General features: G+C 41.1%; 1 protein-coding gene and 1 long non-coding RNA gene across 6 annotated transcripts in view; one reads left to right on the top strand and one right to left on the bottom strand.

Annotated features, from left to right (window-relative positions):
- The first annotated feature begins 249 nt into the window (after window positions 1–249).
- Window positions 250–27,568, top strand: part of STK33 (serine/threonine kinase 33) — a 68,919-nt gene continuing 41,600 nt past the window's right edge. For 2 of the 5 annotated variants that reach the window (XM_081934331.1, XM_081934327.1), the window contains exons 1-2: window positions 250–385; window positions 21,779–21,843. The gene's annotated coding sequence lies outside the window, so the exon portion shown is untranslated. Of the gene's footprint in view, window positions 410–19,392; window positions 19,529–21,778; window positions 21,844–27,568 lie in introns of those variants that run through there. The other 3 variants (XM_081934328.1, XM_081934330.1, XM_081934329.1) reach the window with 3 other exon arrangements.
- Window positions 19,369–27,304, bottom strand: LOC309382624. Its single transcript, XR_014173684.1, has 3 exons — window positions 27,159–27,304; window positions 22,033–22,102; window positions 19,369–19,486 (listed from the first exon to the last, which is right to left on the bottom strand). It is a non-coding gene; the product is annotated as an uncharacterized lncRNA (long non-coding RNA).

Consider the following 27,568-nt stretch of genomic DNA (forward strand, 5'->3'; position numbering starts at 1 on the left):
CACCTATTTATAGGATTGGGACATAAAGAGACTTGAAAAATCCCGTTTACCCTTTCCCGTAATCCCGTGGTTTAGAATATGATACCCCAATTGGAGAAACATAAAAGTCAATCAGCTGTCATCCCAATCATTTCTTCTGAACTCACATAAAAAAAACCGGAGACGCTCCGGGGAAGGGGGAAGAAGAAAAAGAACTTTCCTGTTCAGGCGGCGGCCAGCTCCACCAGGGGGCGGGAAGACTTAAGGAACGACTCCGCGTCGTGAACTAGTTTGACCGCGCGCGGCTCCTGTACCATCTGCGGCTCTCCGGCTGTTTGAACGCGGGGAAAAGTTTCTGCAACGCGATGGTGCCCAAGTGTGTCAGAAGAAGACCGCCGCCCGGCAGGTCAGCGAGGGTGAGCTGCAGGGGGTGAGAGGATGATGATGATGATGAGGACGTGCCGGTGAGGTACAGAGGGTCGAAAGCGGGCGAACGGGGACGTTTTAGCCAGCGGCTGCCGCCGGGACAACGCGGACAAGCTGCAAGTTGTCCAGTTGCCATGGCGACAGCGAGGATGCTCGCCGTCTTGGGGAGCCCAGACCCGCCGGTTGCAAGGGGGGGGGGGAGGAGAAGGGAAAAAAGAGCAGCATCTCCGGCGGTTTAAGCCTCCCCCCCCCCCCGTTTCTAAACTCGGGTGCTTTATCAGGCTAGCGATATTCAGAGCGGCGTTGCGTTTGTTGTAGCGGCGGGGGAAAAAAAGCCCAACAGTCCCGCGTTAACTTCATCACGTCCCTTTTAGCAAATGTGTTTTCTTCAAATGCTGTTAGAGGGCGGCGGGGGGGGGGGGGAGAAATGCGTGAGCGATGCATTCAGAGGAAGACAACGTGCAAAAATGGGCCGACTGCAATAAAAGCCCGTATTGCACTTTGCCTTCTTAGTAACACTTCAGTTTTGTTCTGGCAAACGAAGTAGGAAGTTCTACAGAGTTTTGTGAGACTTGCTCCTAAATAAACTGATACGTGATTCAAAATTAATATAGTGATTATTCACATTGGTGCTAACAAGCATCTTCGTATTCAGTTGACATTTATTTATTTGTTTGTTTTGTTCAGAGTGTATAAGATAAAAGATACAAGTCATATACAAGATTATGAATACGTAAAATGGATACGAATAGATGGGGCTTACATAGGCAGTAAGACAAAAATGCTTAACCTTTATTAAGAAATAAAATGATGGATTTGAGCATCTTGTTAAACAGTAATTTAGCGAGTCCTTCCTGAAATGTGTTGCTGCCAGAATGAATATCTCTATATTTCAGTTGCACATAGTCCTGAAAAATGGAAATGTTTCCCCAATTCCCCATCTTAGTATTTGTCATGTAAATTTACACCATTAATTGATTGGTTGGTTATGTGCCATCAAGTTAGTGTTGGTTCTTAGTGATCACATAGATAGATATATTTTCTCCATGGCAATCTGTCCCTAACCTGGTCCTATCGCACTGTTGTATCATTTAAACTGTCACATTTAATCACAATTTTCAATGTCAATGTTATCATTTTTTATCTGGACTCTGCATAATTCTAAATGTTTATAATGTTGATATTTTTTTTCCTGCTGTGCTTTTATCAGTTGTGCAATTACATACACTCTTTTCCCCAAAGAATACTTTACTTTCCAAATTTGAAAATTTGTTATAGATTAGCCCCAGATTTCGGCCTTCTGAAATTATTGTCACATTTCTAATTATTTTATCTATTTACAATAATTCCAGCTTCTCTGACTTGAAGTATGGTTAATGGAACGATATATATAGAAAACTGGCTTTTGATACTTCAATGTACGCTTGTGTATTGATAGGAAGGTAAGTAGGCAGGGCTTTAGAAAAACTGGATAAGTAATGCTGAACAGAGGAGCAAGAAAAGAAATAGTTGAGTCCTTTTGTTGTTTAAACTAAAGGAGGTGGTGTGATCAGGAAATACTGATGTGGAATATCAAGTTTTGTAACGTGAGCTTATGTAGTTTAAATGGAAAATCTTATTTCATATCATTTTGGCTCCTTATAATTATTTTCTTTTGGCAGAGTTCTGATATGATATACAAGTCTTTATGCATTCTATGTTTAAACACCAGTCTTGAATTCTTATACAGAATTCGCTGAGTTAAAAAGAAAATGTGTCATTTGTTGTTTTATTTTAAGCTATTTTGTTCTTCTAAGATACCAGTTTGTAGCAGTTTGAAAAAGAAGAACTTATAACACTCACTTCATCCATCTGCAATTTATATAAATGGAATTTTAGGATACATTTGAGGTTTTCGTACTGTAAACCTCTCTCTCTCTCACACACACATACACACAGAGAAGAGAGAAGGAGAGTTCTATCTATGTAATCTTATTTGCTGCTTGAATTTGTACACAACTCACAGCACACACTAAGAAAAACTTTGCTAGATCAGACTAAACACCAGTTTAGCTATAATGTCACAATAGCTGCCAACCGGAGACAGACTACATCAGATAATGGAGGTAGTATTTGCCTTCAAGTCAAGCAACTCTTGATAATATCTCTGAATTTGTATGGTCCTCTTCTAAGCCAGATATTATCTTGGTTATGAATTCAATACATGATTGATGTTCTTTGTAAAGAAAAGTTTTGTTATGTGAAACAAAAATATTTCTATGGATTTTTAAAAAAACATTAAAACAGACATACACCAACACTAAAGAAGAAGAAAAAACTGCTAGATCTAAATAAGGTAGTAGTTTATAAAGAATTATTAGATGAACAAGAATTAAAATCTAACCAAGAGTTGAAGTGCCATGGAATAAAGATAGACTGGTGGCCATATTTACAAATTCGGACAAGATACAAAAAATATTTAGAACAATACGGCATCTGTAAGGAACAAGAATTAGATAAAATAATACAGGGGGCGGAGGAAAAAATGATCACTAAAGCATACAATTACTTTTTGAGATTCAAAATGGAGGAGGAAACGGTAAAAGAGACAATGATAATTTGGGCAAATTTTTTTAAATACAACATTGAATTAGAACACTGGGAAAAACTTTGGGGAAAAATTACAAATTAACATTGTCAGCAGCATATAAACATAATCTCTATAAAATGTTTTATCATTGGCATTTACCTCCAGCGTGATTGGCAAAAATGTTTCCGAACAGATCGGTAGAATGCAACAGATGCAAATATAAACAAGGCAGGCACATTCTACCATATGTGGTGGATGTGCCCAAAAGCCTGGAAATATTGGATTAAAATAAAGATATAGATAAAAGAAATTACGAAAAAAAATATTGAATTGAGACCAGAACTATTCCTATTAGGTATAATAAGAGAAGACATAAGTAAGAAAATCCAATATATCATGTTCCATATAATAACTGCGGCCAGAATTAACTGGAAACAAGATAGTATCCCTTCTGATGTAATGGTAATAATAAAGATACTTGATTGTGGTGAAATGGACAAGCTAACTATGAAATTAAAAGATAGAGAAGAAATAGTATTACACAATTTGAAACATATGGTATAATGGCTAGAAAACAGAAATAAAGAGCATTCATAAAGACTACTAGAAAGGTATATTAAAAAAGAAAGATATTGTATATATTTGTAAATATTGATTTGTTAATGTACATATATGAATAAAAGAAGAAACAGACATTGCGATCTCTAGAACTTAAAATATATTGCTCACTTAGCTTTTGTTACCCTCTGCTAACATCGTCGGAGTGTTAGCAGTTAATATATGAATAAGCATACAGTACATGGAATAAGGATGTATAAAGAAAGTTGAAGTAGCCATGATGTAAATATGAATGATAGTGATACTGACGCTGTTACGAGTGGAAATGTGTTAAAGTTGAAATACGTGTAATAAAAATCATTTAAAAAAGAAGAAAAAATATTATATTAAAATAGCGCAGCATCCTAGGACAGTGATGGCTAACCTTTTTGTAAAAGCATGCCAAAATTGTGTGTGCGCGCGCTATCACACACGTGCCCAGACCCACAATGGAATGTGCCACACCCACCTACACAAGCGCACGTGACTCCCCCTTGCATGCACATGACCCCCCCCCCCATGCGGGGTGGGGGGAAGTTTTCACCCTCCCCAGGCTCCGAAGGAAACAAACTTCTGGTTGGTCCGTTGGGCCTATTTTTTGCCCTCCCCAGGTTCTGGAGGCTTTCCTGAAGCCTGGGAAGGCAAAAATGGCCTCCCCTGGCCCTCTGAAAGGCCAAAGATCAGCTGGCTGGCATGCGCATGTGCGCCGGAGCTGAGGGCTGGCATGCTGGCAAATATGGCTCCACATGCCACATGTAGTACGTGTGCCATAGGTTCGCTATCATGGCTCTATATTGTGTGCATTCTTGTTTGCTTCCTTTGTTTTTCCACAGTAATATTATTATTGCTTATTGCCAATCAATAGGTGCAGCTAGTTGTGTCCATGCTGTGTTAAAAATTCTATGTAGCCATCTGCTGCTTGAATGATTTCTGTTGGTGGACTATCTGTCCCTGGTGCTTTGCATTTGGGTGACTTTTTAACTTTCGAACAACTCTTCCTCAATCAGTATTTCTGGCTCTAGCACTGTTATTTCGAGGTCTTGTGTTGCTTCCTCTAGGTATTTCCTAGGGGATTGAGGAGCTCTTTTAAGTCTTCTCGCCAACTTTCTATCACTTCTGATGGTTCTACTAGTGGCCTTCTGTTCTTGTCATTGATTATTTCCATGGGGTTATAATTATCCTCTCTTTTCCATATACTTTTGACTATTTTGAAAAACATTCTGCAGGATGATTTCTCATTAGCTCCTAATAATTTTCTGAAGAATTCCGAGGAATTTTGTTTTGCTTTCTTGATCATCCTGTTGGTATCTCTGCATTGTAATCTGTAATTTATATTATATTTCCCCCCTGATTTTATCCAACATTTGTATAATTTTCTTTTTAACTTTACTGCTTCTTTAACCTCTTCACTCCATCATGCAGCGTGTTTGATCCCATTCCATCTTTTCCCACTTTTCCTTTTTCTGCATAGTTCTGCAATGTTAAGCAAGGTAGTTCTTCCATTCATCCTCCACATCTCCCACTTTTGGTGACAGTTGACTAAATATTGCCTCTGTCCTTTGTTGTAATTTGTCTATTACTTCTTATTTATGTTTTGCTATTTTAATTAATTCGTGGTTTTTATTTGATTTTTTCTATTAATATTAGAGTTGTCATATCTTGCTGTTAGCTCTACATTCTTGTGATTGGTGTCACATATTCCATTGGGAATAATTTTTGCATCAAGTATTTTGAAACTTCTTTTTACTCTTGTTAATATGTAATCCATTTTACTTTTAGTGAGGATGTTACACCATGTACAACATTGTGAGTCTTGGTGGTAAAAAGTTGGTATCCAAAGTCCAGTATCCTTTGCCTGTTCTCTTTCCTTTCACTATTCTTAGCAGCATGGGGCTGATGAACTGTTAATATTCTCTTCTGTTAATACCCAGTCTAACATTGAAATCTCCCATTACTTAACAGTATATTGTTATTATTAGATTCCACTTTCTCTATCGCCTCAGATACCGTGTTTCCCTGAAAATACCACCTGTCCCGAAACTAACGCCTTGCCACATTCTTTGCGTGGGCAAAAATATAACCCCCCCTGAAAATAAGCCCCCTGGACCCACACACACCTCCGGCCAGGCAGAACATCGCTCACCGACCTAGCGGTATCCCAAAGATGCCAAGCCACGTGAGCCGGGGAGAAAGGCGTTCACGTTGCTTGGCGCTTACGGGATACTGCTAGGTTGGGGAGTGGCGTGCTGCCTGGCCGGAGGGGGGAGTTGCCGGACGGCTGCTCCCTTGCAAGTAGGCTCCCGAAGAGCCGGGCACAGCTTCAGGGGCGAAGCAGCCATGAGGTGACCACACTCATGAGCAGCCGCCCAGCAAACCCCCTCTCCAGCCGGGCAGAGTGCCATTCACTGACCTAGGGGGCATCCCTAAGGCGTCAAGGCACGTGGCGCTCTGCCCGCCCCCCCAGCTCCTGCAGATTGGCACATTCGGGATACCCCCTAGGTCAGTGCATGGAGCTCTGCCTGGCTGGAGAAGGGGTTGCGGGAGCGCCTGTTCCGCCCCTGCCGTGCTCCGAGCATAACTTTTTCTCCGGCTTCCGAACTCCAAAACGCGACTGCCGAGTCTTCCAGCAGCAGCCGCTTGATGTGTGCACTCTATGGTTGTGGGATGGCTGCTGGAAGACTCTCTGTCAAAAAGACTCTCTGTCCGGCAGCCGGCCCACAACCATAGAGCACACTCCTAGAGCTGCCGCTGCTGGAAGACTTGGCAGCCGAGTTTTGGAGTTTGGAAGCCGGAGAAGAAGTTATGCTCAGAGTGCGGCGGGGGCGGAACAGGCGCTCGCGCAACCCCCTTCTCCAGTTGGGCAGAGCTCCATACACTGATCTAGGGGGTATCCCGAATGTGCCAAGCCACGGGAGCTGGGGGGAGGCGGGCAGAGCGCCACATGACTTGGCACCTTAGGGATACCTCCTAGATCAGTGAATGGTGCTCTGCCTGGCTGGAGAGGGGGTTTGCCAGGCCGCTGCTCGTGAGCGTGTAACCTCATGGTTGCTTCGTCCTTGAGGCTGTGCCTGGCTCTTTGGGAGCCAGTTCGCAAGGGAGCAGTTGCCCGGCAACCCCAAAACAATAAGCCCTCCTTCTATAATAAGCCCAAGGCCATATTTCTTGGGGCAAAAGAAAATAAGACCCTGTCTTATTTTGGGGGAAACACGGTAGTTCATCGAAGAAATCATCCTTTTGTTCTTCTGTGTGATTATCATTGCATGGGGCACATAATTGTACAAATGTTTCAGTTTGTTCTCTTCTCTTGATTTTCAATATTGTTATTTTGTCTGAATAGTTGATGTCCAGTGTGCAATTTGTTGTGTCTGGATGGTCAAGAAGCCCAATCCATTCTTTGCTGTGGCCCTTCCTCAATGAATAAACAAGTATCCTTTGTGAACTTTTTTTACTACCATGTGGTTTGCATCTTCTATCGGCTAGTCCCATTCTTTTGATCCCTCTTCTTTGCATTATTTCTACCATTTCTTCTGTTTTATTTCCCAAGCCGGCAATGTTCAAAGTTCCTATTTTGTATTTCACTATTCTCTTTCTTAGTATTTTAACATGGTGGTTATTTTTTGTTTCATCAGCCCATTTGTATCTCATTATAATTTCTGTAGCAATATATTATCCATCGCCCTCTTGCTGGGCCTGTCGCAACTTCACCAGAGCCTCTTTAGCAAGGCCATTTCAGGGTGACCCAGGATGCATCTGCTCTATTCAGGGGAGCAGCCTCGCAACCTGGGGGCCCCTCCCCGTTCTTTCGGGGTGGGGGATCTAGTTTGGGCTAGGAGTTTTATGGGGGATCCTAAGTGGGTACCTGCCTCGATCGCAGAAATAACCGGCCCCTGTTCCACCTTGCCGATGGGTCCAAGTGGCGATGGGTCCGAGTGGCGGTGCCATGTGGATCAACAAAGGCGCCGCCACCCAGCCAAGGGTTCCGCTCAATCCGACCCACAGCCAGCCGCCGTTCCACCACAGAAGCAACCCCCTGTGAGGCCTTCCCCCAGTCAGGCCTTGCCTATCTAGGGGCTGCCGACAGGCAGCCGTTCCAATTGCCATCTCCGTCCGTTCACGCCCCTCCTGGTTTGCTTCTTCTAGAGGCCTTTCCCCTGTCAGGCCTCGCCTACCGAGACGCCGCTTACCGGCAATTGTCCTCAATCCCACCTCCTACGGCCGCGCCCCCTCGCCCCGTCCTACCTGGGCCTTCGGGTCTGCCCTCTGTTGCAGGCCCAGATGACGTCACCCGGAGCTACACTCCCTCCAGGGAGGAGCTTCCACGGGCACCTCTTCCTCCACCGACGACTCCGCCTGGACTGAGGAGATCAGGGCGGGTCCGGTGCCGCCCCGCCTACCTTAGCGAGTACGCATGTGCTGCCTCCCCGCCAGCGTCCTCGCTGGGGGGGAAGGAGTGTTGTGTCCTGGCAGCCAGCAACAGCCAAGCCACGCCTGTTTGGCTAAGACGCGGCTTGGCTGAGCGCGGGCTGACAGAAGCCTCTGATTGGTTGCCCTGCCTGACAGCTCCGTATAAATAGCTGTCAGGCAGGGAAAGTGCTGAATCTCACTGCTGTATATACGTTGCCGTTTGCCTGTAATAAAAGTTAGCTGTTAGTTGCCTCAGACTGCGTCCTGCCTCATTCTTCGGCCAATCTTTTCCACATGCCATATTTCGCCCATTCCTAGTAATCACTTACTTTATTCTGTTAACCACCTCTCATGACACGAATAGATTTAAAAGAAAAATATATTTCTTTGAAATGGGTAAGGGATAATTTACAATATTATCTCTTTGTACCCTTTCAAAAATCCTACTCTGTTCTTCATGGACACTTCATAGTTACAGTACATAAAATTTCTTGGAAAGAATGTTGAGATTATCTGACAGTTAAGCAGCCCTTCCTGAGAATAACTTTATTCTCTGATATGAAATTTGCTTCTGATTTTTTATTATCCATGCAACTCTTGATTTTTTAGAATAGAAAAATCTATTATCAATAATTATATTGTTAGGTTTGCCAGATCAAAGAATAATGCTATTCATTTAGTCCAATTATCTTATTTTCCAATAAGTGCATGCATGGAAGGCCACGCACATGCATGGAAGGCAAGTGTGCGTGTGCACGCACAGTGTTGAACCGGTGGTAAACCGAAGTGAATCCCACTGGCTGCTGTATATAATGAAGTTAAATTTGATAATGTTGAATATATCATCACTGTGTTTGTAAGCAATAGTTTATGGTTTAACATTTTGTATGAATCCAGCCATTTTGTTGTTCAACAAATCAAGATTAAAAACAACATTGTTTAGCCTTATGTATGAAGCTAGACAAAATGTATTTGCAAGGTTTTAACTGGATAACAATAGCTGCTTAATTATTGAAAAAATATTTCTGAAACCAAATTCTGTGTATTTGTAATTCTGCATATATTACGTGCAATATACTGTATAAAGTTGTAAGAAACTACTTAAAAGTTTCTTTTTAAAGAAGCTTTAGGGATTTTAGTGCTTAATGGATGTAAAAGTGCCTATTGTTTCCGATTACAGTATTTTATTCGTTTGTACTCTCAGGTTGCTTGGATGAGGTTCTCTGTATGCAGCACCACTTGCTGTATAGAAATGAAATCTGCTGACATTTTAAAATAATTTAATATCTGTATACAGGGAAGCAGAAACTGCTTTTTATAGAAGTCTCTGTAGGGTTGTATGTATGTATGTATGTATGTATGTATGTATGTATGTATGTATGTATGTATGTATGTATTGTGTCACAACCCCTGGTATGCCCAAATATGGGAGGGAGCATGTCTTTCAGCTCACCCTACGAGCCATCCAGGCAGAATGCCATTTTTTTAATGTTGCCTTTGTTACATTCATTTATACATCCCTTTATTTATCAGCACAAATGCAACACACACACACACAAACACACACACACACACACACACACAGACATATATATAAAGCCAACTGAAAAAAAAATAGAGCAATGCTACAACAAGTACTTGAGGAAGCTAACTAGGCAAGAATGCAAAGATTCTGTTGAAGGCACTGCTCCTAGCAACCAACCACGTCTGTATGAAACACAAGCATGGTGAACTCCTTTGTTCAATGGATTGTTTTTCCATTTAACAGGAGTCTGTCTAGGCTTGGTTTTATAAGCCGTTTGCTTACAGAATGTTTTGCACAATTCCTTTCTCATAAGATTATTTAAAATTATGATTATGAATTTAAGAGCCTAATCTGAAAAAAATGCTTAGTGTATTGGGATGATGTTATAAGCTTGTGAAGGGCAAACTACATCAGTACACAAGGGATTGTCATAATACAGGGTGTAGTTTCTTATGTTATGGATTAGTATGAATCCATCCATTATAGCTTAATGCTTTACGTAAACTAACCTGTCAGGTTTAACATAATGTGAAAATCAGGCCAACAAGTGATAATAGTATTAACAAACAAAATATTACAGTCACAACATAATATAAAACATGGAGATTTAACGCTAAGATGCTACTAGTTATTACTGTATTTGTTTTATGTGTGCAATATTATGGAATAGATATTACTGGGTAGGTAGAATACTCAATTTATTTTAAAAGATATTCATATACCATGGAGTGGAGTGGAATGTAACAGGGTTTGGGCTAGAAAGGTAGAAAGGTTAGTTAGGTGCATAGGCACTATTAAATTTCAAACTATATTCTGCAGTGTTGCTTTTTAAACCCTGAGGAAATTACACACCATGAACACGAAGGCTTAAGAAGCACACTAGTGATTCCACATTTTATTTATTTCCACCTCTGTGGAAATAAAAAAAAATCGATTTTCTGATGGTTTGGCAATAATTAATTATGTTACATAGATAAGACATATGTATTTCAGGAACATTTAAAATCATGGTTCACCGAATTCAGAAGTACAAATAGCTAGACTGCACCCACATAATATACTGGAAAATCCTGGTTAGTTTAATTTGTACAAGAATGGGACCAGGGTGCCATCTTGTGGAAGAAACAAATAATAACATGGTTATCTGACAAAATATCATTTATTATTACTACTGACTTAGGTAGCTTTATAAATATTTATAATTAGACACGTGTAGTTATTTTTTAGAATATTTTTAAATGCATGTATAATACCTAAGTATACTTAATAAGAAAATAATTTAATGGAATATAAAGTCTTAAAACACACTTGTTTGGAGAGTTTCAGAACTATTCTCTTTAAATAATTACCCAGAATTATTGCTCTATATTATCTAGTACAGGCACATACACTGAAAACTTTTCAGTAGCTTTTTAAAATAAAATACATTTAAATTTCTTTTATCTGTAGACCTCAATATCTTCCATATGATTTTAGTCTGTAAACTATGGAATTGATGGAATTCTGCAATTCCTGCTCATCTTTGAAATTATTTATAAGGTAAAGGTTACCCTTGCACATATGTGCTAGTCCTTCCCGACTCTAGGAGGTGGTGCTCATCTCTGTTTCAAAGCCGAAGAGCCAGCGCTGTCCAAAGATGTCTCCATGGTCATGTGACTGGCATGATTAAACACCGAAGGTGAATGGAACGCTGTTACCTTCCCACCAAAGTGGTCCCTATTTTTCTACTTGCATTTTTACATGCTTCTGAACTGCTAGGTTGGCAGAAGCTGGGACAATTAACGGGGCCTCACTCTGTTATGCGGCACTAGGGATTCAACTGCCAAACTGCCAACCTTTCTGATCGACAAGCTCATTGACTTAGCCACTGAGCCACCGTGTCCCTATCAAATTATTTATATTCATTCTGTTATATTCATTCTATTCTGTTTCTCTAGTGTACGAGAGGCTAGACTGGGTAAGTGTTTCACTCATGATTCAGTATATAAGTCTAATCCAAATGTTTTGCACCAGTGTTCTGAATGATTGTGTAGAGAAGGATGCAGTGGGTCAATTGGAAATACAGTCAAGGTTATAGACTTACCAGAAAAAAATGGGGCATTTTGAATGGGATTAGGAATAGGATAAACTGTGGGCACATTTATTTCAAGATAAAGTTGAAATGATCAGACAAAATTTAAAATCTGTCTTCTCAACTAACTGTGGCTGCCGGAGTCCTCAGCGGAGGCTCCGGTTTATGCCTAACGGCTCCCTGAGCGTCCGAGAAGTGCAGCGGCCATTTTGAAAGCACTTTTTGCGGCCGGCCATTTGGAGTTGCCACGCTTTTCCTCCCAGCCTGCAGATTGCCATGAGGGAGTTTCTGGCCTTCGTTTGGGGCTCCGGCAAGGCCTCCTCCCTCTGGACCATCTCTATTACGGCCTAGGATATTTTTGGCCACCTGGTCATACTCCTGTCCCAAGGACATATCTACGCAGTGCACAGCAGCTCCCAGCTCATGCCGGTGCCAGCCTACTGCCTGCAGTCTCCCTGAAGGGCCGTGAGAGTCTGTCTTTGTTCTGGTTGAAGATCATCATGGCTAAAAGCGGCAAGAGGGCGCCAGAGGGACATTCTGCCTCCTCGCCAAAACGCAGTAGGCCAGACCTCCCTATGGTGGAACAGGGCAGTAAGGGCCCCAAGGGAAAGGGGATCCCTAATCCCAGAGGCAGCAAGGCCCTATCCAGAGCTAAGGCCCGCAGACATAAAGTCCTAGAGAAGACTTTTGAAAGGGCCCAAAGACTATCCCTAACGTCTGGGCTACCTTCCCGTGATCCAAGTCCCTTACTCAGGGGCAGGTTCCTCCCACTCAGCATCCTCCACCAAGGGCCATATCCCCTTCATTGGAGGATGAGGAATCCCAGGCTCCCTCTCCTGCAGCCTCTCTGGGTTATCCGGATTCTTCCTCAATGATTGAAGAATCCTGTCCCTTTGAGTCTGCCATGGTGGAAGAGGACCCTGATCCCTTAGAAGACTCAGACAGGGGGAGGACAAGTAGGCCCCGGCCTGCTGAAAACCAGAGACCCAATCTGTTGAAATGCAGAGGGTTATTGAGCAGGCCATTGAGAGGGACATTGCTTCTGGAATGACTAGAAAGAAACAGGCTGCCAGAAGCTCTTCTGCCAAATCTATTCCCAAGCCTGGCCAGAGTGGGCAAACTGAGGGACCTCCTTCCCCAGGCACCTCCATTGCCATGAAGGAGTCTGTATTAGAGGAGGATAACATTGGGGAACAGGAGTTCTCAGAAGATGAGACTCCTATCCCACATAAACCTGCCTTCACTGGATTATTAGGCCTTCCCTCTTTAAAGCAATATTGCACAAGGCGAAGGCCTCCACCCAGGAAGGTACTCCCATTCAGGGAGCTCCAGCCCCCTCTGGGACCCAGGATCATAAACAGGGACTCTTCAAAGAGACCGCTCCAGCGCAGGACCTGGTTCCTGTGCTTGAGCTGTTTGTGAACATGATCCAGCGCTAGTGGGTGCAGCCTGGATCACTAACCAACCCTTGTCAGTTTGGGGCTGACAAACACCTCTATTCTGTGGAGAATAATTTGGAAGATATCTTGAAGCTTCCACAGGTGGAGGCTCCAGTGATATCTCTCACTTCCAATTCCGTCCTTCCGGCTGACCTCCTTGAGGGGCTCAAGGCCGAGGACAAAAAGGCTGAGAAAGCATGTCACAAGACCCACCAGGCGGCTGCCTGGTCCATTAAGGCTTCTACAGCGGCTTCGTTCTTTACTAGAGCCTCACTGCTTTGGCTGAGGCAGTTGAGAGCGACCCCTCCCCCTCAGAGGGTTCCAGATGGATGCATGACCTTACCAAAATTATAGCAGCTGTGGAGTATTTGGCTGATGCTTCACTCAATGCTGCAAAATTTGCATCCCGGGCTCTAGCTTCAAATGGAACCTCACGATGTCTGTTGTGGCTTCGTCACTGGCAGGAGGACATGAAGTCAAAATGGAAGCTTGCTTCTGCTCCCTTTAAGGGAGGACAATTGTTTGATGACATATTAGACAAATTCCTAATCGAGACCAAGGTGCTTCCATCTACTGCCCAGAAGGCTCACAGGAAGAACAATTCCTTTTTTCGGAAGCAGTCCTTTCGGGAGAATGACAGCTTGGGTGCGGGTCCCTCATATCAGAGACCCTACCCCCAGGGCAATGAGCGTAGCCAGGACAGGTCATCTTTCAAAAATAAGAGTCGACAGCAGCAGTCTGTTTGACGCCCCTTTCGTGGCGGTTCAAACAACCGCTCCTACCGTAGGTCCAAGTGACCACCAACAGGATCCTCCCATAGGCAGCCATCTCCAATTTTATGCTGCCCAATGAGAGTTGATCACAACGGACGCCTGGGTTTTCAACACGAACAGGCAGGGCCTGACCTTGGAATTCCTATCCCTTCCCCCGCAAACCTTCATCTGCTGTCCAGTTTCCTCCTTCCTCTCTAAAAGACAATGCATGCAGGCGGAGCTCTTACATTTCCTCCAGATGAATGCCATAGAACCAGTTCCCGTAGAGCAGGAAAAAAGGGGGTTGTATTCCATTCTTTTCCTTGTCCCCAAAAGCTCTGGGGGTGGAGGGCCATTTTGGACCTCAAAAACCTAAATCGGCATCTGGCCTACAAGTGTTTCAAGATGCAATCCCTACAGACCATCCTGGGTTGCATCAGGCGAGGGGACAGGTTGACCTCCATCGACCTGAAGGAGCTTATCTCACATTCCGATACGCAGATCCCACAGGAAGTTCCTCAGGTTCCATTACGATGGCAAGCACTACCAATACAGAGTACAGAGCTCTGCCGTTCAGACTTTCATCAGCACCGAGGACTTTCACAAAGATATTGGCAGTTGTAGTGGCCCATCTGCGCTTAAGCCCAATACATCTCCTCTGTTACCTGGACGATATCTTGATGAAATCAGCATCCACCAATCAAGCGCTCAGAGACGTTCAAGTCACCATCTCCACCTTACAGAAACATGGGTTCTCGGTGAACCGAGAAAAGAGTTAGCTGACTCCTGTGCTCCGCATCCTACATCTAGGAGCACTCATAGACTCCGACCATTTTCAAGTGTTCCTGTCACTGGACCGCAGATGCAACATCATCAGCCGTGCATGGGAGGCGAGAGTGAACCAGTTCGCATCAATTGTGTCCCTATCACAACTTCTGGGACTCATGATCTCGTGCATAAACATCGTTCCTTGGGCACAGCTTCACGCGAGAGAGTTGCAATGGTTCCTCTTGCCCATCCAGCGACCAAAAGCCAGCAACTCTCCCAGACGGGTGAGACTGCCTCCAAAGGTCAGACAGTCCCTCCGGTAGTGGGAATCCAGTGCAGTGATGAGAGGTTGCCTCTTCCAGGCGCCAAACCGTCTGGTGGTTACAACAGACGCAAGCTTACAGGGATGGGGCACTCACTTCCAGGAGCAGGAGAGTCAAGGCAAGTGGTCACGCAGAGAGGCAGCCCACAACATAAACTGGCTAGAATAAAGGGCTGTCAGACTAGTCTTGTGCCACTTTCGTCGGGACATTGTGGGTTGCCATGTCTTAGTGCTCATGGACAATATAGCGACCAAGGCCCACATCAACCGCCAGGGGGGCACCAAGTCCAGGGCCCTGATGGCAGAGACGGAGACCTTGGGGCGGTCGGAGCACCATCTTACCTCCCTGCGGGCACACCACATCTCGGGAGTGGACAATGTGAGAGCGGATTGGCTAGGTCGGACAACCATCGACAATACAGAGTGGTGTCTTCACCCAGTGACCTTCCATCAACTGACCATCAAGTTCGGACTGGCGGAGGTCAATCTGTTCGCCAGTCCAGCCAACTCACAACTCCTGAGGTTTTTCTTGAGATATGCCATACCGCAAGCAGAAGGAACAGATGCTCTGAGATGCCACTGGCCCAGGGGCCTTTTGTACACTTTCCCGCCACTGCCCCTCATCCCACAGCTGGTTCAGAAAATCTTGTCGGAGGAAGCGGAGGTTCTCCTGGTAGCACCTCACTGGCCCAGGAGATTGTGGTACGTGGACCTTGTCAGTCTCTCCATTCGCAGACCATGGAAGATACCCCAGGAGCTACTCTCCCTCAGCCAGGGGCCATAGTGCATCCGCATCCCAGCTGGCTCCAACTGGCCATCTGGCACTTGAGGGGGATCTCCTGAGGAAAGACAATCTATCTGACAAAGTCATTCGTACCATCCAGGCATCCCAACGTCCATCTACGACTCGGATTTATGATGCCACTTGGGCGGCATTCGCTGCCTGGTGTAGGACACTAGATATAGTGCCCACTTCGGCATCCATACCACAACTGCTGGACTTCTTGGAGGCGGGGTTGGATAAGGGCCTGTCTCCCAACACCCTCCGCCGACAAGTGGCAGCACTTTCTACTATTCTTGCTAGATATTCAGCTGTTTCTTTAGGGCAGCACCCTCAGGTCAGGAGTTTCCTTAAGGGGGCCTCCAATCTGTGCCCTCCTAAGGTACACAGGTTCCCCACCTGGGACTTCCCGCTTGTTCTGAGGGCCCTGACCAAGACACCATTTGAACCTATACGTTCCATCGGTCTTCGTCACCTAACTCTGAAGACAGCCTTTCTTATAGCAATTACTTTAGCAAGGAGGGTGTAAGAGTTAGCTGCTCTTTCCATCTGTGAGGACTTATGTATTTTTCACGCCAACTGGGTCACCCTCCGGCTAGATCCGGCTTTTATGCCAAAGATTAACTCTGTTCCATAGATCGCAGGAAGTTGTACTTCCCAACTTCTGCTCTCACTCTCAGCATCCCAAGGAACGAACTTGGCACAAGCTCAATGTTCAGAGAACGGTTCGCTGCTACATCAAGAGAACGAAGGAGTTCCATCGCTCCGAATCCCTTCTCATCTCCTTTCAACCGGGTTCCATGGGACGCAAGGTCTCACCGTCCACCATCGGTCAGTGGTTGAGGGTTTGTATCAAACTGGCTTACCAGCACCAGGGCAAGACAGTACCACCTAGACTCACTGCTCATTCCACACGGAGTGCGGCCACCACGTCTGCGTGGGTGACACAAGCTCCTGTGGAAGAAATCTGTAGAGCGGCCTCCTGGTCGTCTCTGACTCTGTTCATTAAACATTACCGCATTGACTCCTACGCGGCAGCAGAGGCGTCCTTTGGGAGGAGAGTGTTGCAGAGGGTAGTTGCGACTCTGCGCATCATGGACGATCATGTTGCCCTCCCTGGGACTTCATAGCTTGGGTATGTCCCATGTTTGGACTCTCCAAGCAGCGCACAGGAGAATGACCATTGGCTTACCTGAACGGTCATTCTCTGGGTGCTACAGGAGAGTTCAACCCTGCCCTGGGGTTTTCTTCGTCCCTCATTTATCAGGAGTCTCGGGCTGCTCGGAGTGTGGGCTATGGAGACGTCCAAAGGACACTTCAAGATCACAGTCCATCATAGACTACACCTTCATTTTGAACTGAACCTCAATGAGGAGAGGAGGCCTGGCTAGGAATTTCATCTTAGTCCTTGGGTGAAAAGACTGAATTTAACCCATGTTTGGACTCTCCCGCAATGCCTAGAGAACGACTGTTCAGGTAAGCCAACAGTCATTTTTCTAATAGACAGACAGTGTGGGACACCACTCTCTTTTTAAATATATTGTTCATTATCTTTACATTTATATTTATATGAAATAAGCTTTTAAAGCTGTAGAATTCTCATGTAGTTTTAACTTCCATCTATTAAGCTCACATTCACAGTTCTCAAGTCTTCTCCATCTACAAATTCAGTTTTAAAAGAATTTCATTTTCTAATATGCTTATATTTGTCTTAGGGTACAAATAAATGAAATTTAACTGATAGTCACTGGTGTCTCTTAAATTTCCATGATCACTTAATGCCAACTCTCACCCTTCTGCTTATGTAGAGAATTATCTAGATCAGGGGTGTCAAACTCAAGTTGTCACAGTGTTGTCACATGACGTACTGTGACTTTCCCCCCTTTCGCTAAACCTGCCATGGGCATGGCCATCGCGTGACGCATCCATGGGCTGCAAATTTGACACCCCTGATCTAGATGATAAAATCAGACACCATGTAGGTGCTCTGGAAAATTATGATTCTAAAGCAGCAGTGTCAAACTTGTGGCCTGCGGGCCAGATGCATCATGTGCTGGCCCCGCCCGGTTTAGTGAAAGGGGAAAAAGTCCTGATACATCATGTAACACCACTATGACGCCATGAGTTTGACACCCCTGTTCTAAAGCAATATAATAAAAGCCTATGTGTAAGGAAAGATGGTTTTTCTTTCACTGGAAGGAAAATAGGTTTATAGTTATGTTTCTGAAAACTGAAAGCTTTCACGAGACTTGCAAATGATTACAGTGTTTTCAGGTTTCACTCTGTGTGTGTGTGTGTGTGTGTTTGTGAGTATGTGTGTGGGTAGGTGTATGTGTAATTAAAGTGGTTCTCTCCCAAAAACTCTTAATACTTGAAGCTAAAAGACCTTGTCTTAAACACTCTCATCTGAGTGGAAGCATAGAAACTTCAAGAGAGTAACCTGTTTGTGTAGTTCCCAGCCCTATGCTCTTCTTTCAAAGAAAGGGGAGAGATTAGAAGGCAAAGAAATCCAAGAGTGTGAAAGTGAGTAGTCTTGCCTGTTTCCACTTTCCAACTGGAAAGAACAATTGTGATCATGTGACTTTCCACTTAGTGACCACTTTGCTTAGTGGTGGAGTTGCTGGGCCCAATTAGGGTCATTAAGTGAGGACTACTACCTGTGCTTATCCTAAACAGCCTGTTGAAAAGAAACTATAGTCTTTGCTTGGAGGGCTGTTAAGACTGATTTAGCACACGTAGAATGTTAGAGTTTTGGAATTAACAAAGAAATTACTTTGCTATAACTAGTTCAGAAACTAATTTGAAATGGGTTCACATAGTGTTTTTTCATATTAGAATCACATGCTTTGTTAATATTTCCAATTTAATATTATATGACTTTCATCCTCCTCCTTGGAATGCTATCTAAATGTTTTTTAGAATATTTGATTTCTTCAGATCCTACAGTAGCACAGGTTAAAGCTATGAAATATTTGAAAGCCATATATTTAATTTTCAAAGCTTTTAATATCTAGAATTACAAAGAAATTATTTTTCTGAATCATATAACAGTAACTCTGTTTATTGCAAGCAGATTTTTCTTGCATTAATATCTGTCTGTGCACTGTAGTGCTTTATAATATAACTATGACCTAGGAGCAGCTGGTTCAGGATATGTAAAGGTGGGGATTTCCATCTTATACTAGTGCCAAATTAAATGAAAATTTACCTGGACAATAGTTCTTCTGTTATCTTACCTCAACAGATAAAACAAATACCATGAAATAGCATTTTATTACTAGGCATGGTACAATGTCACGTTCTGGCGTTCACGTTGAATGCAAACAGAGAATCAATTTGTTTGGTGAAAAACTTTATCTCTATCTAATATTACGTGATAACCAGCACTAAATAGAATGATACAAAGGTAAACAAATCCAAGTCAGTTCTAACCAAGTTAATACCATCACTCATATATATATATACCATTACCCCACCCAGCTCCACCCACAACACTACCCAGATGACTCCCAACCACCATCACCATGACCCACACCCTCAGCCACACCCCCACTCAGTGTCATCGTAGCCTCCTTTCTGGTTAGCCGCATCCAAGCAGAAGAGTTACATCAGAGTAGGCAGTTACACCCAATTAGAAGAGTTACTTCTGAGGAGGCAGTTGCACCCAAGTAGAAGAGTTACTCTGCAGAGCGGTGAGGGAAGCCTTACAGAGCCACATGCAGCTACAGGCTCTACCAACATCAACGTGGCAGCGTTGGTGGCGTGTAAGCATGGCCGAGCAGTCGTGGCGATAGATGGGCTCCCCCCTGAATGGCAGCCCGAGGGCTGACATACACAAGATGTTTAATACCATCTGCAAAAAGGGTAGATAAGAAACATTTGTGCTTTTATTAGTGTGAGTAATTCCATCTTTCAGTAAATATGGAATAAAATCAAAAGTAAAAAAAAGCAACAACTTACAATTGAGCAGTGCTGCTAAACTATATGATTTGAACATTATAAAATATAGCCTTTCACTTATATTATTTTAATCTATTTAAAAGGTGAATACAGTCCCATACAAGTGCATATACTTTAAAGTCTATCCATTGGCATATATAATATATAAAATTATATATGTTGTATACAAATTACTGCTGCACTCTCTATGTAGATAGGTTCGTTCAAATTGAGCGCACTTTAGTTCATCTCTTTTCCGTACCACCATTTTCTATGTTTCTAATTTGTTCTGAGGCTTCATACTCCAGGAGCAAATGTAGGAACTGTTCAAGATGATAGTAGCTTATTAAGAACCCTTTCCACTGACAAAACAACATCTGCTGTTGGAATGCTATCCGTGGTTTCAGCTCAAAACATAAATATGCATGTGCTGATCTAACTTGCATTTAGGCAAAGTATTTAACATTGGCAAGAATGCAGTTAAACTGATACTGGGTGTTACTCCTATGATGAATTGAATATTATGGTTACCCTCTTATGATGTACAGTACTGTAATGGCATTTAGCGATGGGTTTGCATTATAAGATGTGATAAAGCAGGACTGCTTGAGCTAATAAAGAGGGTGTTTTTCTCTCTCATTTGTTGAAACACTTTCAGTTTTCCCACTCTTTCAAAGTCCCATTTAATTTGGGAGAAACCGTGGGTTTTTTTGTGTATGAGAATGCTGAGGACAAGTGTAATTTTGTGGTTGTTTCAGGATTCCTTAAACAGGAGTAAAGGTCTGATATTTAATTTCATTGTTTTCTTCAAATGTGAATGTGAGCCTGAAATCACATGCAGTAGAAGCAAACACAAATTAGAGTTCTCATTTAGATATTCTTCAGTAAAGAGGTATTTAGAATGAAGGTGTATGGGGTAAACAGGTAAACAAGTTAGGACAATATTCATATGTATAGCTAATATGAATTATTGTGTGTGCACCGTGCACATATTTTTCTAAACAGTGGTACATTTATTATAGTCCTTTTTAGGAATATGTAATTGAAATTGGTAACTGAAGAGTTACCAATTAATGTATTAGTTTAGATTACTCATAATCTTTGGATGCATGCATCTGAATATTCCTAAGACTAATGTACTAATCACATTTTAAACTAAAACTTCAGATACCTCAATGTATGCAAATATATAGCAAAATATCTGGTTCATCTATCCAAGCAAGTGATTTAATATCAGTTATCCTAGTCATTAAATTTCTTTCCTCATTTGTATAATGAATACACATGAACGTTTCTGTCAGAAAAAAGCAACAGCGGGGAACATATCTTTGGAAAAGTATGAAATACTTTAATTTCAATAAACACATATTATTTTATAAAACATGATAAAGTTCTTCAGAAAGTATTTGTAAAAGCTTAGTTATGAATTTGAATCCATGGTTCATTGGCCCAAAATTGATGTAATCAGGTTTTAAAAATCCACATTTTTCTTTGAAATCTAGTTATTTTTATAATTATTGCCATTTAGCTGAGCAGTATTTTAATAGAGGAAATGTAATGTTTCTTCATTTATTAGCTATATATTTCTTTAAAAGCACCTTTGGATTTGACTTAATTTTTTAGGTCTTAAATGGAGGTACTTATATAGTCCCTAAAATGATTAAGATATGTAATATTATCTAATATTTAGTTATTTGCTTAATTTACAGAATATAGTTCCTCAGAAAATCCTATTTTTGACGAATCCATAAAAATGATAGTTGTATTAGATGGGAAGATCAACAAGAATCATATAAGGCAATCTTATCTAAGTATATTATATATTTTACGTGTAGTGTTCCTAGCAAGCTGTTACCTCAATTAGCAGGTTGACTAGTTATAGAATTACTTCTACTTGTACAGACTTGGTCCTTGTTACCCTTGGATGCTTTCATATATAATCAAGCATTTGTTCCCACCCCCTTGGGGATCTTGCTTTTGAATTTTCCTTTTCCAGATATGCTCCACTGATTATAAAGGTTTGGCATCCAGCCATTGAAAATCCAACAAACCTTGCGGTTGCTCTAACTGTATTACTATATAAGTTGGATGTTCTCAAATGTCCTTTGTGTATTTATCATTGTGGAACAGTGAGTATAATGAAAAGTCCATTCTTATATTTAAGTATAACAGAAAACTTTTTTTTCATTTCTTGTTAACAATATAGGTAATGAGAAAGATATGAAGTCATGTTGCTGCTTTTGTCCTGCAAATTAGATGTAAATGAATCAGGTAAGAATTGTGATTTTTAATCAATTTAATTAAAGTGCTAGGTGTATAGTTCCTTCTCCCTTGGGTATTCTTTAGAAACAAACTAGGCCTTTCTGTTAAAAAACATTATATATTTGGAAGAATAAAGATAGTTAATGACATCAGTAAATTGATGTCCATGCACTTGTATAAATAAAACTTCATGCTCACCACTCATAGAAAAAGATAATCACAGCTCCTGACAATCTCATTTCACCTTTTATATATTGCTTCTTCCTTCCTAAAAAGACACATAGTGAAGGGAATAAGAATACTGCAGATAATTTTCTATAGAAAACAAAGTTCCACTAAACTGAGAAACAGATTAAACACTACATCAAAGTAAAAGGTAAACAACAATTTCTGGTTTGGAATTACAATGTAGTTGTGAGGAATTTATATGAGACTTTTTTTAATACTACAGACAGGAAATAGTGGAATAGGAGATAAGGGAAGTCACCCTGCAATAGGATCCCCATGTATGCCTCTGTGTAGGAAATCTAAATTCTCTTTGAGGGAAATGGGCGGTTTAGAAACATGAAATAATCAATCAATCAATCCCCAGGACTGTAGTTTGGATTTGCCCCCACTCCAACTGTTCTTGCAAATTACTCTGAAAAGCCACTTGCACAGTTCTTAATTGCATTAATGGCAGTAATTGACTTTAATTTGCATGTAGAATATCAGTATATGATTTAAATAAATGCTAATACACATCTAATCCACATGTTTATTTTAAGAATGTATTGCTCACTGCCTCAATTCCTAGATACTACATTCTGCTGTTTGAAGTGGGTAAACGTTGTAGTTTGTAGACTACTAATATGAAAACAACTAGCACATACCGGTATATCTAATTTAAATTTCTGCAGGTGTATGTCATATATTTGTAGGTTAAGGTTGCAGACTTCAGACCTGCTTATTCTAAATACTGTACATTAGGACATCTATTTAAAGTAAGTTTTTTTTCAAGTTACCATCATGTTGCATATGCTAAAAGATAAATTTACACAGATTTAAATCGGGTAACATCTGTTTGGAACTGCTCTTAGTGGGAGCAGTTCTATCTTTTTTCATACATTTGTTTTTTTCAAAAGGTTGCAGATGAGGACTGTAAATATAAATATTTGAAAAAATAAATTTCTGTTCTGTACAAAAAAAACAACAACAACAAGATGCATATGGTTCTTTACCTTCTGATTCTCAGTCCAGAATGTAGTATTTTTATTCCAAATTGATTGTAAATGGAGATAAAAGTATGGCCACTGCAGTTTGTCATTGGAATTGACAAACAGCTTTGTCTCAGAGCCTTCCCTCCACTGTATTTATGAATCAGGCTGTATGTCATTCCTTTTCAGTGGGGACGGTATATCTTTTCAGTTCAGTTATTTGATTTAGAGTTTACTACACTGCTTAAAGTAAATAAGTCTTGCTTTTAGGCAAGCAATGACTTTTTGACTTGGGTGGCTATTTGTCTGGAACTGGGGATATGAGAACTCAGATGTAGACTTTTACTGGCATGGGGCCCTCTGGATGTGTTGGGCTATAATTTCCTTCTAACATATTCTGATATGCTGATTGTTTTTTATTTTTTAATGCTAATTCTATGTTTCCCAAATTGATGAGATTTTTTTAAAAGTAGGATTTAGAATATCTCATTTTATGCATACCGTATTATAGAAAGTGGTGAAAATAGGTGACAGTATATAGTGACTGATTCATATGGCAGAATCTTTGCAATTACTTATATATTTAAGTTTAACTTCTATTCTGAGGATCCAAGTGCCAATAATTATCCTGGATAGTAGATATAAATTGATCCTTAGACAGGAAAAACTAAAGGCATAGGTATAAAATAGGCAGTCCCTGGCTCAGCAATAGTAACGGTGAGAGGGAGGGAGGTGTCGTAGTGGACCACCACTTGACTATGAGCCAGCAGTGTGCTGCAACTGGCAAAAAGGTGAATGCAGTGTTAGGCTACATCAATAAAAGGATAGCATCAAGATCACAAGAAGTGATAGTACGGCTTTATACTGTACTAGTGATGCCACACTTGGAATATTGTGTCCAGTTCTGGTCACCAAGTTATAAAAAAGATGATGAGGCCTTAGAAAGAGTGGACAGAAGAGTAACAAACATGATAAGGGGTCTGAAGGCTAAACTGTACAGTTAAAGGAACTTGGTATGGTTAGCCCAATGGAAAGAAGGTTTAGGCGTGATGTGATAACTGTCCTTTGGTACTTGAGGTGCTGTCATAGAGAAGAGTGGGTTGACTTATTCTCTAAAGCACCTGAGTGCAGCACAAGAAAGGGGGGGGGGGAAGCCAGTCAAAGAGAGATCCAACCTGGAACTAAGGAGAAATTTCCTGACAGTGAGAACACTTAATCAATGGAACAGGTTGCCTACCAGAAATGTGGATGCTACATCACTGGAGGTTTTCAAGAAAAGATTAATCAACCATTTATCTGAGATATTGTAAGGTCTCCTATGTTGGGCAGGGGGTTGGACTAGAAGAACGTGAAGTGCCTTTCAGCCCTCTGATATTCTAGTGTAGGTCAGTCTATTCTATATACTTGGAATGGACTATGGAATATATTCACTCCACTCCACTCCACTTCACCCTTCTCAATTTCTATATAGAAATACTGGATTGTACCATGCTTTAGTTTTCTTTACAGTTTCAAAGTTACAATGGCTCTGAAAAAACGACGTATGACAGTCTTTCACACTTATGACTGCTGTAATATCCTCATTATCACGTGATCAAAATTCAGATGCTTGGAAACTGGTTCATATTTATGATGGTTGTGATCAGCTTTTACAACCTTCTGACAAGCAAAGTCAATGGGGAAGCCAGATTCACTTAACAACCGTGTTACTTACTTAACAATTGCAATGATTCACTTAACAATAGTGGCGAGAAAGGTCATAAAATGGGGCAAAACTCACTTAACAAATGTTTCACTTAGCAATGTAAAAGTTGGGCTCAATTGGGGTTGTAAATCGAGGACTACCTGTACTAGCTTACCTCTATTTTTGTGTCCTGCCAGTAGAAGACCAATGAGAGTTATTTTGCTTATTTTCACCCTTTCTGAGGCTTGAGCTGTCTAAAAATCTGCTGAGGAAGTCTGAGGGGTTCTTTGGCGTCATTTTTTTTAGAGGATGCAAGCAGTTGCAAAATGAGAGAAGTGGCAGTGCTTACCTTTTCCTTGTAGCACTATTGCTCTGACCACACTTTGATCAAAAGAGCTCTTCTAAATAAAGAATGTGAACTTTGGATTTAATTCTTTATAAAAATAGACTTCAAAAAAGAGGGATATAGGAAAAATAAATGTAAGATTATAGATTTCCCCCAATATGCATATAAATATTATAAAACTTCTAAAAAACCATCAATACTTGGAAATGATTTTGTGTATTGTGAAAAAAAAACCTTCAACTATAACTGGCTAGAAATCTTTTAGATGAAAAGATTAGAACACAAATTTTCTAGCCAGGCTTCACATAACAAAGGAAGGGGATTTTTAAGCATTGGAAAAATGACATGGTGATGGCCTTTCAAACAAGGAAATGAACCTTTTCCCTGAGAAAATGAAATTTTGCTCATTTCTCAGTTACCTTTTAAGCTTTTCAACTTGTCAATGAAATTGTGTAATCAAATAATAGCGTGCCTGAGGCTTATTGCCTTTTCTTGAGAAGTAGTATCATCAAATGATGTGCTCTATTGCTTTTAATCACACTGAGCCAGAGATTCCTTAAACTTAGAATATTGGTTTCAGTGGACTTATTCTAGAATTTATATCATATAAATGTTCACTTAAGAAAAATATGATCCAATGTAAATAATAGAATACCATAAGCAAAAGAAAATAAATGGTTGTATTTTATTTTCATGTATCGTATTTAAATAGTATTTTTCTCTACTTAATTCTTTACTTAATTTTTCCAGCCATTTGCTTCCATTTCATATGACATTAAGCATAATTATGATTTTTAAATGAGTATACTGTTTTTCCTTTTCTTTAAAAAAAAAACAGTTCTATTTTGTATCAGAGCCCTACCATGTATTTAATGTTGAGCTAGAATTACATTTTCCAGTTTTTAGCTGTTAAACATAATGTCCTTTCCTCTGGGATTGGGCTTTGAGATGGGAGGTCAGAGAAGTTTCAGTAAATTCTGAGAGCAACACAGGCCGGAGTGAGAGGTCGTCTTTACCAATAAAGTCGAAAGGGGATAGGCGAAGCAAGGCATGATCCTCAACAGAGAATAAGAGGAGGTGGGCTATGCACATTTGCAGAAGGATTACTGCAAAAATCAATTGCAATTTATTGTTGAAGGGTCCTTGGTGCTCTCTGAGCTTGCTTGTTTTCTTGCAGACATTTCATTACCCTAACTAGGTAACATCACCAGTGCTAGTAAGGAGTGATGTTTGCTGTCAGTTTATATTCTGGTGCCTTGCCTGTCTGTGTGGGTGGGGACGGTCGTAGAGATTCTTTGGTTGGGCTGTTTACAGATGGCTCTTTGGAAGTATCTTAATTGGGGGGTTGCTTACTTGATTGTGGGTCTAAAGTTAACCTTGGAATTAACTTCAGACCAACAATCTTTATTGTTGCCAAGAGAACTGGATAAAATGACTGAAACATTTTGAATACAAGATTCTGGATCTGCGAGTCAGAAGACCCTTCTATGTTATTGGGAAATAAATACTAGTCTGTAGTTCTGATATAGCCAGATCAAAATCTCAAAGAAGTCTGGTTGTTTATGGTGCCCTTATTGAAAGAAGAATATCCCACTATCCAGGGACACACACAATTGATACATAGAATGTGAGAAATATATACCAAGAAAAAATTGAAATGGTTAAAGTAGAAGTACGTTAGGATAAATTCGGAGTGTGAACAATGCTGCCAAAAGTGGGGAGGGATTTTAAATTAGATGAGTATATAATGTACTCTTTAGGACATGAAAACTAAGAAGGAATAGAATGGTAGCAAATTCAAAAAAATTGCTAAGTACGTGCTTATCGATAACCCAGTAAATAAACCCAGGATCCTTTGTACTGGATTTAGTGGATATAATGTGAAAATTGAAATCAAATTGACCACATCATTGGAAATAGACAATATAGAAGTGCAGTCTAGTTAGCTGGGACAGTTGAAATACAGAACAGAACAGACATGAGCTATAGAGGTCAAATATACAGATTACACTTAGAAAATTGAAGTATGTCTGCCAGCAGGATTTGACCTGGAGGACATATACCCAAACAATAAAATCAATGTAAGGAAAATACTTACTTGGTGTAACTTATGTGAAAGATAACTTGAGAAGCTCAGAGAAGCTGTAAGAGCCATTGTGTAATTCAAAACAGAAAATAAAATACACTGCAAAAATTTCCAAGGAAAAGATCTAAGTGGCTTTCAGATCTAGGCAGTGGTTTCAGATCACGAGAGACAAAGTAAGCCAGAAAATGAAAGGTTAGGCAACAACAAAGAACACACAGTATAATGGCTGCACATAGATTTTCAGTGTCAGTATACTTCAGAATAACAAACAGAGAGGGAAAGTATAAGTACTTTACAAAATCATATTTGCTTTAAATAGATTTCTTAAAACAATGGAATCTTTTTTTTCTAGGCTTGCACCTAGAAAGTACATACCAGAGAGGTGTTGTGCACAGAGATGAAAACAGAAATTTAAAAGCACT

This window comes from Natrix helvetica, assembly GCF_964273705.1.
Source record: "Natrix helvetica genome assembly, chromosome: 1".
NCBI classification, from domain to species: Eukaryota; Metazoa; Chordata; class Lepidosauria; order Squamata; family Natricidae; genus Natrix; species Natrix helvetica.